Source organism: Beta vulgaris, chromosome 4 (genome assembly GCF_026745355.1).
Source record: "Beta vulgaris subsp. vulgaris cultivar EL10 chromosome 4, EL10.2, whole genome shotgun sequence".
Lineage (NCBI taxonomy): Eukaryota > Viridiplantae > Streptophyta > Magnoliopsida > Caryophyllales > Amaranthaceae > Beta > Beta vulgaris.
Window position 1 is genome coordinate 24852894 of NC_079205.1, and position 10619 is coordinate 24863512.

Sequence of the window (10619 nt, forward strand, 5' to 3'; positions counted from 1 at the left end):
GTTTCCCATTATTATGAACAAAACATTTACATCCAAATGTTCTGAAATATGTAATATTGGGCTTTTTACCAAAATATAGCTCATAAGGAGTTTTATTTAACAAAGGTCTCACCATGGCACGATTTATAATATGATGTAATCCCCCACATTTTTAAAGGATTTTTCATAAATATATTAAGTTATTTATGTAATTATATTAAATCCAAATGAGTTTGGAAAATGATTTGACTTTTAAAAAGGGTTGACTATTTTAAAAGTCAACTAAAAATATTTTTCTAAGCTTAATAAAGTTTGTAATATTTAAATTAAGCGTGTTTTAAATAAGAGTTTAATTATTAAAAGTATATTTGAAAAGAAACTTAACGGAATCGAAAGCCCAAAAGAAATAAAAAGGGAAAGGATAATTTGATGACTAAAGTCCTAACAAGCCCATCTTGTTAGTCATCAAAGTTTTAATTATTGAATTCCTTTTCCTAAGCCCAATAGGATTAGCCTATTGTTTTAATTATTGAATTCTTTCTTTTTTCCTAAGCCTAATAGGATTAGCCTATTTAAATATCCTAAAACCCGAATTTTTGCCCTACACTTATTTTCTCTCTCCTCACTTGCACGTGACTTTGAGTTTTCTCTCCCCTCACTCGACATTTTCTCTCTCCTCTTCCTCTTGAGCGTGACTTCCATCTTTTCTCTCAAAAATCGTTTCTTCTTCGCTAAGTAACGTTTCTTGTCGAACAAGAAACGTCACAAACCTTTTCTTGAAGCCGAAAACAGTGCTGCCGCCGGTTCCTTGTTGCTGTCCTCAGTCCGGCGCCCTCCTTACTCCTCTTATTTTGGTTGTTTTCTTTACTTCTCCTTTAAGATTCCATTAAAGTTCTAATTTTTATTGTTATTTTATTATTATTTGCATGTTTTCGATTTGAGTTATTATTTTTATTATGAAATATGTATTTTTCGGATCATATGTATAAAAGAAAAATTTCAGATTTATTATTTTTAGTTTTAATCATGAAAGATGTGATTTTTAGGGTTTTAAATCACTAGAAATCGCATATTTAGAGTATGAATATGATTTTTGATTGGAATACGATTTTTATATTCATTTAAATATTTTCAGAAGGTTTAGAAAATTTTATAGTTGCTGGAAATTCAGAAAGTTAATATTTTAAGGTTTTTAATGGTTTTTAATCACTAGAATAGTTTATCTATACTAGGGATTAAAAATTAATGAGAGTTTAAATTATAAAAGCGATTTTAAAAGAAGTTTAGAAGGGTTTGGAACGTTTTAAAGTTGCTGTATTTTTTTTAGTACAAGTATTTACTCGATTTCTTGGTTGTTTTAGGCGGAGAATTCACTGTAGGGGACTTTTAGTGCTTAAAAGTGGCCTACCGTTACGTTTATACGAGGTACGTACATAGTCTACGTGCTAAATGGTTAGAAACATGCTCTAGGGATGTTTTTAATTTGTAGTATCATGTATAGGACCTTGTAGTTCATATATATGATTTACTGAGATGGCTTTACATGTTATTTGCTTGTATGCTACATGTAAACTAAGAATATGTTTAAGTATGACTTGTTTGTATGGAAGTTTGATGCAAACAATAATTTCAGTTTTGGTATTAATTCGTAGGTGGATTAATTTAAGTAAGTTGGAATCATGTGTACATGGATTCTTTGAGATTATTAATTTATCTTATAAGAACCGAGGATCTTATTTGGTAATTTTGAGTTATACCTATATAAAGGTACAGTTTACTGTTGGCTAGGTTCAACAGGCAAGTTAGTAAAGAATAAAAGAAGTTAAAAGAGTCTTGGATGCTAAGTTGTGAACACTTATTAATTCTAAGATTAAAAAGGAGTTTTGTGATGTTATGTTGATTAGTGTTGTGAGTATTATGTGCTTGGTTGGTGTCAACACAAGTATAAAATGAATTCAACGTAAAGTAACGAGAATAGGTTATAGACTTTAGACTGGTGCACGTCTAGAGTTGGACACTAAGGGTTGGAGTACATAGTCCGCTGTGATATGTATTCTCGAGGTTGGATTGATCACCATTCCTCTTTAGTTCAAAGGTTCCTCGATATCGTAGGTCATTCTGGTTTGCGGAGTCATGACCGTATTCCTATTTCAGAAAGTCAACTCGTCCCAATAACTATTCCATTTAAAGAAGAAAAAAAGTTAGAGTCTAGTTCAGTAAGAGTATCTGCAATGTTATATTATTATTATTTTATTCTACAAGTTGTGTTGTAGTATCATGTTTAGGATTATTTTGTCTGATATGTAGTACTCAGCTTTGCTGATTACGTGCTTGTCTGTGTTTGTGATCATGGCTTTGCCTATTGATCCTGTGGTGATCCTTCGGGGGAGCAGAGTCAAGAAAGCATTGACATTACAGGTTCGAAGATGCATACCATTGGGGAATCTGGAATGGAGAGGCTTTTGTGATAGTAGTATTTAAGTTGTTTCTAGGAGTTTATATTTTCAGACTTTAGCTTTGAGTTGGTGTGTTTCAGTTCAAACATTGTTTGACTCTTATTTCATAAGTTTAATAAAGTTGGTTTTGTTTTAGTAAGTTTTCCGCTGCAAAATTCTGAGTAAGCCGAAACGTTATCACACGGGCGATAATGCCTGGGTAATTCTCTAAGTTTTATATTATAAGTATTTTCTAGAAAGAGAGAATTATCGGGGTGTTACAAAGTGGTATCTGGGAGCTTTAGGTTAGTTTAAGACTTATAGGCGCCTAACTAACTAGCTTATTAAGTGACTTTAGCTTCTTAAGTTACCTAGCTTATTGATTATTTGAAGGAAACCTTAGTATTGCTCCTACGTTTCATTTCGAAAGATGAACACAAATATTTTGAGGATCAAAATTTTTTTTTAGAACCGAAAGTTTTTCGGAAATTAGGTTCGGAAATTTCGTTTTCCGAAAGTCGAGGAGTTCGAAATTTTTTTTTTCGTTTTCGTTTTTTTTCGGAAATTTTTTTAGGAGCCGAATAAAAAAAAAAAAAAAATTTGTGTCGAGTAAAAAAAATTTTTTTTTTCGAATGTCTTTGAGTTCGAAATTTTTTTTAGAAAATTTATTTAGGCACAAAAGTAATGTTATTATAAAAAGTGCCTGCATTATTTTCATACCTTTAAGGGTTTACAACATGACATTGTGAGAATGGGTAGTATAGGAAGGGCATATAGGATAAAAATATTATATGCTGCATTGAAAATTTAGTTCAGCATCATTATAAATTTTCTTCCCTGCAAATAAGTGCATTATTATTTTTCTTCCCTACTAACGATGCATGAATGTTTTCTTTCCTGCTAATTGTTATATCCTTTTTGCCTATTAAAGTGTTATATTTTACATGCTTTTGTTTTCTTATTCTTTGATTCTTGGTGGGAATACGTTAAGGAAGAGTGCTAAACCTTTTGGGTTATTGTGATGTAGCTCTACTATTATGGCTGCAAATTTAGGAAACTACTTTAACCCTATCGTCCTGACTGACGATGAAGACGACGACCATCATCCACCCATTGACCATAGAGAATATGAAGAACTGCATTGGATAATGCGTCGCATCTTGAGGAGACACTATGCTAGGGATGATGAAGTCATCATAGAAATGGATCATGCTAGAGGAACTACCAGGGAAGACATATATGATGCATGTATGAGGGTGGAATCTGAACCTGAGGAAGATTTGGACACCATACCTACTAGGCAGTCTAAGATCAAGAGGAAATTCGTTGACTACTATGAGACTGACGAAGAGGACGAAGTTAGTGATGAAGACTTTGTACCTCAACAATATAAGGAAGATAAGGACAAGGATGGCAGTGTAGTGCCATAGGTTATAAACTTATAGATATTTTTTTTTATATATATATATATATAGAGGTACATAAGGTTTTAGTTAAAAGAATAAGGTTGGGTATATGCCAACAGACAAAGGTGTTTTATAGGATTAGCATTTTAGGAAATATATATATACTAGTGTGTTATTTTATTTCACATTTTTCTTTTCCCTTCTATGGAAGAATAAATTAGTTTGTTTATTCAAGGAGTAAAAATTTATTTTGGACACGTAATGGGGAATATTTTTTTTATTTTCATTATGTGATTTCAATTTTTCTTGCCTAAATTCATGTGACTATGAATTTACTTACGTGAACAACTGTATGAATATTAGTGAACATTCCATGTTGAAACTTAGTGAAATTGTATGTGATGCGATCCTTAGTGATCAAATCAAGTATTGTCTTGCTTAGATGTCTATACTAGTTTTCTGGAGCCTGAGTAGAGTTATATTACTTTCAGGTCCCGAAGTAGAATGGCTAACAACACTGAACTAGCTGACGCTATTCGCCTCTTGGCGGAGAAACTGAACCAGGACAAGGTTGAACGTCCAGAGACTGCTGGAGAAATGTTTGAAAGACTGTCCAAAGTGAAACCACCTTACTTTAAGGGACAAGCTGACCCTACTTTCCTAGAAAACTGGATTAGGGAATTTGAAAAGTTGTTTGAGGTAGTGAATTGCCCTGCTGACATGAGAGTAGGACAAGCTGTTTTATACCTGAAAGATGAGGCTGACTTGTGGTGGAGAGAAAATGGGGCTAGATTGAGTGCTGCTGAGGGATTCAATTGGGAAGCCTTTGTGATTGTGCTGAGAGGAAAGTTTTACCCTGCCTTCATGAGGAAGCAGAAAGCCCAAGAGTTCATCAACCTTAGAATGGGTAGTATGACCATTTCTGAATACTATAGTAAGTTCATAGCCTTGTCTAGGTTTGCACCTGAGGTTGTAGCTACTGAGAGCTTAAGGCTCAGAGGTTCGAACAGGGTTGACTGATGAGATCCAGCTGGGATTAGGGGGTGAGACCTTTACATCCTTAGATGTAGTGTATGGGAGAGCTTCTCATATTTATGGGTTGCAATCGAGAAGAGATAAGAAGGCTGGAATAGTTGGTGAGAAGAGAAAGGAGGTTATACTGGAGGAAACCAAATAACTTTAAGAAAAACCGGAATGGGAATGGGAACTTTCAAGGAAGGAACAACCAGGATAATCGTAGTCAGGGTAGACCTGAGAGGTTCACTTTGTAAGTTCTGTGACAAAAACCATCCTGGGAAAGACTGTAAAGGAGAGCTAGTGACCTGTCATTACTGCCAGAAGAAGGGTCACAGAGAGTATGAGTGCTACACTAAGCACGGAAAAGGTTTGAGAATTCAGGGAAACGGTAATCAGGCTAGACCAGGGTCTAATCAAATAGGGAACCAGGGTCCTAAGCCTGGAGGTCAAAATAACCAAGGAAACATAGTAGGCCTGCTGCTAATGATAATTCTCCCAGAACAAACCTGCAGGAAAAGTGTTCGTGATGAGTCATAACGAGGCAGAGAGATCTGCGGATGTGGTAACTGGTAATTTCTCTATCAACTCAGTTTTCGTTAAAACGTTATTCGATTCGGGGGCTACTTATTCTTTTATTTCGCCTTCTGTTTTAAAGAGTCTGGGATTGGTGGAGTATGAGTCAATTGACTTGTCTGTTAGTATTCCTACTGGGGAAGTCGTTAAGTGTACTAAGTTATTTAAGAACTTACCTTTGAAGATAGGAGGGAGTGTTTTTCCATCCGATTTGATCGAGTTTAACTTAGGAGATTTAGATGTGATTCTTGGGATGAACTGGTTGAGTCATTACAAGGCCAGGATCGATTGTGAAGTCCAGAAAGTAGTGTTGAGAAACCCTTCGGGAAAATTTACCTCATATAGACGATTTGGGAAACCTAAAAACTTTGGGTGATCTCTGCTCTACAAGTGCAGAAGTTGATGAGAAAGGGGTGTGAGCTGTTTTTCTGTAGTGTGCAAGATGTGAGTAAAGAAGCTGAGTTAAAACTTGAGGATGTTCCAATAGTGAATGAGTTTATGGACGTATTTCCGAGTGAAATTTCAGGTATGCCGCCTGCAAGAGCTTGAGTTTACCATAGACTTAGTTCCTGGAACTGCACCTATATCTAAGGCACCTTATAGAATGGCACCTCCTGAGATGAGTGAGTTAAAGACGCAATTGCAAGAACTTTTGGATAAGGGTTATATCAGACCTAGTGCATCGCCTTGGGGAGCTCCTGTTTTGTTCGTGAAGAAAAAGGATGGGAGTATGAGATTATGTATAGACTATAGGGAGTTGAATAATGTTACCATCAAGAACAAGTACCCTTTGCCTAGAATAGATGACCTATTCGATCAACTAAACGGAGCTAGTGTGTTCTCGAAGATTGACTTACGTTCAGGATATCACCAGTTGAGGGTAGCTGATAAGGATGTACCTAAGACTGCCTTTAGAACGCGTTATGGTCACTACGAGTTCACTGTAATGCCATTTGGGTTAACCAATGCTCCTGCTATATTTATGGATTTGATGAATAGAATCTTTCATGAGTTTTTAGATAAGTTCGTAGTGGTTTTCATCGATGACATTTTGATTTATTCGAGGAATGAAACCGAACACGATGAACATTTGAGGATTATCTTAGAAACCTTGAGGAAGAACCAATTATATGCCAAGTTCTCTAAGTGTGAGTTTCGTTTGGAGAAAGTAGCATTCTTGGGTCATTTTGTGTCTAAGGAAGGAGTATCTGTAGATCCTGCTAAGATTCAAGCTGTGAGTGAGTGGCCAACTCCAAAGAGTGTGACTGACATTAGAAGTTTCTTGGGTTTAGCTGGCTATTATAGGAGATTTGTGAGGATTTCTCGAAAGATAGCGAGACCTATGACGAATTTAATGAAAAAGGAGACCAAGTTTGAGTGGAATGAGAAGTGTGAGGAAGCCTTCCAGATCTTGAAAGATCGTTTAACCACTGCACCTGTCTTAACCCTACCTGATGGGAATGAGGGATTTGAGGTCTATAGTGATGCTTCGAAGAATGGTTTGGGTTGTGTATTGCAACAGAATGGGAAGGTAATAGCTTATGCATCGCGTCAACTGAAACCTATGAGGCTAATTACCCTACCCATGATCTAGAGTTAGCTGCCATAGTATTTGCATTGAAGATTTGGAGACATTATCTTTATGGGGCAACCTGCAAGATATTCACAGACCATAAGAGCTTGAAATACATATTTACCCAAAAAGACTTGAATATGAGACAAAGGAGATGGCTAGAGTTGATTAAGGATTACGATCTAGACATCCAGTATCATGAAGGGAAAGCCAATGTGGTGGCTGACGCCTTGAGTAGGAAATCGAGTCATAGCCTGAGTACTTTGATAGTTCCTGAGGAGTTGTGTAGAGATATGCAAAGGTTGAACCTAGAAATTTTAAATCCTGGGGAAAGTGAGGCTAGACTCAGTAACTTTCTTTGGGAGTGTCAATTTTCGATGAGATCATTGAGGGTCAAGTTGGGGATGAGCATCTAGATAAGATAAAAGAGAAAATGAAGCAAGGTAAGGAGATAGACTTCAAGATTCATGAGGATGGGAGTCTAAGGTTTAAGGGAAGGTGTGTGTACCACAGAAGTGTAACGATCTAAAGAGACGTCTTATGGATGAGGGACATAACACTCCATATTCTGTGCACCCTGGGGGTGACAAGTTGTATAAGGATCTTAAGGTGATATATTGGTGGCCGAACATGAAACGAGAGGTAGCCGAGTATGTGTCTAAGTGTCTAACCTGTCAGAAAGTGAAGATAGACCATAAGAGGCCCATGGGGACAGTCCAACCACTAGAGGTTCCTGGATGGAAGTGGGATTCGATTTCTATGGACTTTGTGACTGCCTTACCCAAGTCGAGGAGTGGAAATGATACCATTTGGGTTATAGTGGATAGACTGACCAAGTCCGCTGTTTTCATACCTATTAAGGAGACATGGAAGAAGAAGCAACTCGCTACAACCTATATCAAGCATGTAGTGAGATTGCACGGAGTCCCAAAGGACATTATTTCAGACCGTGACTCTAGATTTCTATCTAAGTTTTGGAAGAAGGTACAAGCAAACCTTGGGACAACATTAAAGATGAGTACCGCCTTTCACCCTGCGACCGATGGTCAGACTGAGCGGACTAACCAAACTATGGAAGATATGTTGCGAGCTTGTGCTATAGATTTTCAAGGAAGTTGGGAGGACCAATTAGATTTGATTGAGTTCTCTTACAATAATAGTTACCATGCGAGTATCAAGATGGCACCTTTTGAGGCGTTATATGGTCGAAAGTGTAGAAGTCCCATTTGCTGGAACGACTATAGTGAGAATGTAGTTTTGGGGACAGAATTCATTGAGGAGACCGTCAAGAACGTTAGATTGATTCAGGCTAGAATTCAAGCTGCGCAAGATAGGCAGAAGAGTTACGCAGACTTAAAGCGGCGCGAAGATGAGTTCGCTGTAGGTGATAAAGTATTCCTGAAAGTATCACCCACCAAAGGCGTTATGCGATTTGGGAAAAAGGGCAAGCTGAGTGCTAAATATGTAGGCCCATATGAAATTTTGGAGCGCATTGGGAAAGTAGCTTATAGATTGGCATTGCCAATGGAGTTTGAAAAGATGCACGATGTGTTTCACATATCCCAATTGAAGCGCTATATCCCTGATGAGCGCCATGTGTTAGAGCCTGAACGAGTGCAGATAGATAGTAGCCTCACTTATGAGGAAAGACCTGTCAAGATTCTCGACAGGAAAGTGCGTAGTACGCGTAACAAGGATGTGCATATTGTCAAAGTTCTTTGGTCTAACCACGAGTCAGAAGAGGCAACGTGGGAAGCCGAAGAGGATATGAAGAAAAAGTATCCAGACCTATTCCTTGAGGTGAGTTACGAGGGCGTAACTCGTTTTCTTTAAGGGGGGTAGAATGCGATAAATTTCGCGCTTTTTGTCTATTTTTATGACATTTTCATGTATATGTATGCCTATGTTGGGCAATTTGCACATGTTAGTGCAAAAGAAGTAGAGTCTCCGCATAAGAAAAGTGTTCATAAGTGACACAAGTGTTTAAAAATGGGAAAGTGCACCAGAGGCACTACCTTTTCTTCAAAGATTTTCGAAATGATGAGTTCAGACTTTCGAAAACAAGAGGGTTTTGTGTTAAGTTTCGGGACGAAACTTCTTTTAAGGGGGTAGACTGTAATCCCCCACATTTTTAAAGGATTTTCATAAATATATTAAGTTATTTATGTAATTATATTAAATCCAAATGAGTTTGGAAAATGATTTGACTTTTAAAAAGGGTTGACTATTTTAAAAGTCAACTAAAAATATTTTTCTAAGCTTAATAAAGTTTGTAATATTTTAATTAAGCGTGTTTTAAATAAGAGTTTAATTATTAAAAGTATATTTGAAAAGAAACTTAATGGAATCGAAAGCCCAAAAGAAATAAAAAGGGAAAGGATAATTTGATGACTAAAGTCCTAACAAGCCCATCTTGTTAGTCATCAAAGTTTTAATTATAAATTCTTTTTCCTAAGCCCAATAGGATTAGCCTATTGTTTTAATTATTGAATTCTTCTTTTTCCTAAGCCCAATAGGATTAGCCTATTTAAATATCCTAAAACCCGAATTTTTGCCCTACACTTATTTTCTCTCTCCTCACTTGCACGTGATTTGAGTTCTCTCCCCTCACTCGACATTTTCTCTCTCCTCTTCCTCTTGAGCGTGACTTCCATCTTTTCTCTCAAAAATCGTTTCTTCTTCGCTAAGTAACGTTTCTTGTTGAACAAGAAACGTCACAAACCTTTTCTTGAAGCCGAAAACAGTGCTGCCGCCGGTCCTTGCTTGTCTCAGTCCGGCGCCCTCTTCCTCCTCTTATTTTGGTTGTTTTCTTTACTTCTCCTTTAAGATTCCATTAAAGTTCTAATTTTTATTGTTATTTTATTATTATTTGCATGTTTTCGATTTGAGTTATTATTTTTATTATGAAATATGTATTTTTCGGATCATATGTATAAAAGAAAAATTTCAGATTTATTATTTTTAGTTTTAATCATGAAAGATGTGATTTTTAGGGTTTTAAATCACTAGAAATCGCATATTTAGAGTATGAATATGATTTTTGATTGGAATACGATTTTTATATTCATTTAAAATATTTTCAGAAGGTTTAGAAAATTTTATAGTTGCTGGAAATTCAGAAAGTTAATATTTTAAGGTTTTTAATGGTTTTTAATCACTAGAATAGTTTATCTATACTAGGGATTAAAAATAATGAGAGTTTAAATTATAAAACGATTTTTAAAGAAGTTTAGAAGGGTTTGGGACGTTTTAAAGTTGCTGTATTTTTTTAGTACAAGTATTTACTCGATTTCTTGGTTGTTTTAGGCGGAGAATTCACTGTAGGGGACTTTTAGTGCTTAAAAGTGGCCTACCGTTACGTTTATACGAGGTACGTACATAGTCTACGTGCTAAATGGTTAGAAACATGCTCTAGGGATGTTTTTAATTTGTAGTATCATGTATAGGACCTTGTAGTTCATATATATGATTTACTGAGATGGCTTTACATGTTATTTGCTTGTATGCTACATGTAAACTAAGAATATGTTTAAGTATGACTTGTTTGTATGGAAGTTTGATGCAACAATAATTTAGTTTTGGTATTAATTCGTAGGTGATTAATTTAAGTAAGTTGGAATATGGTACATGGATTCT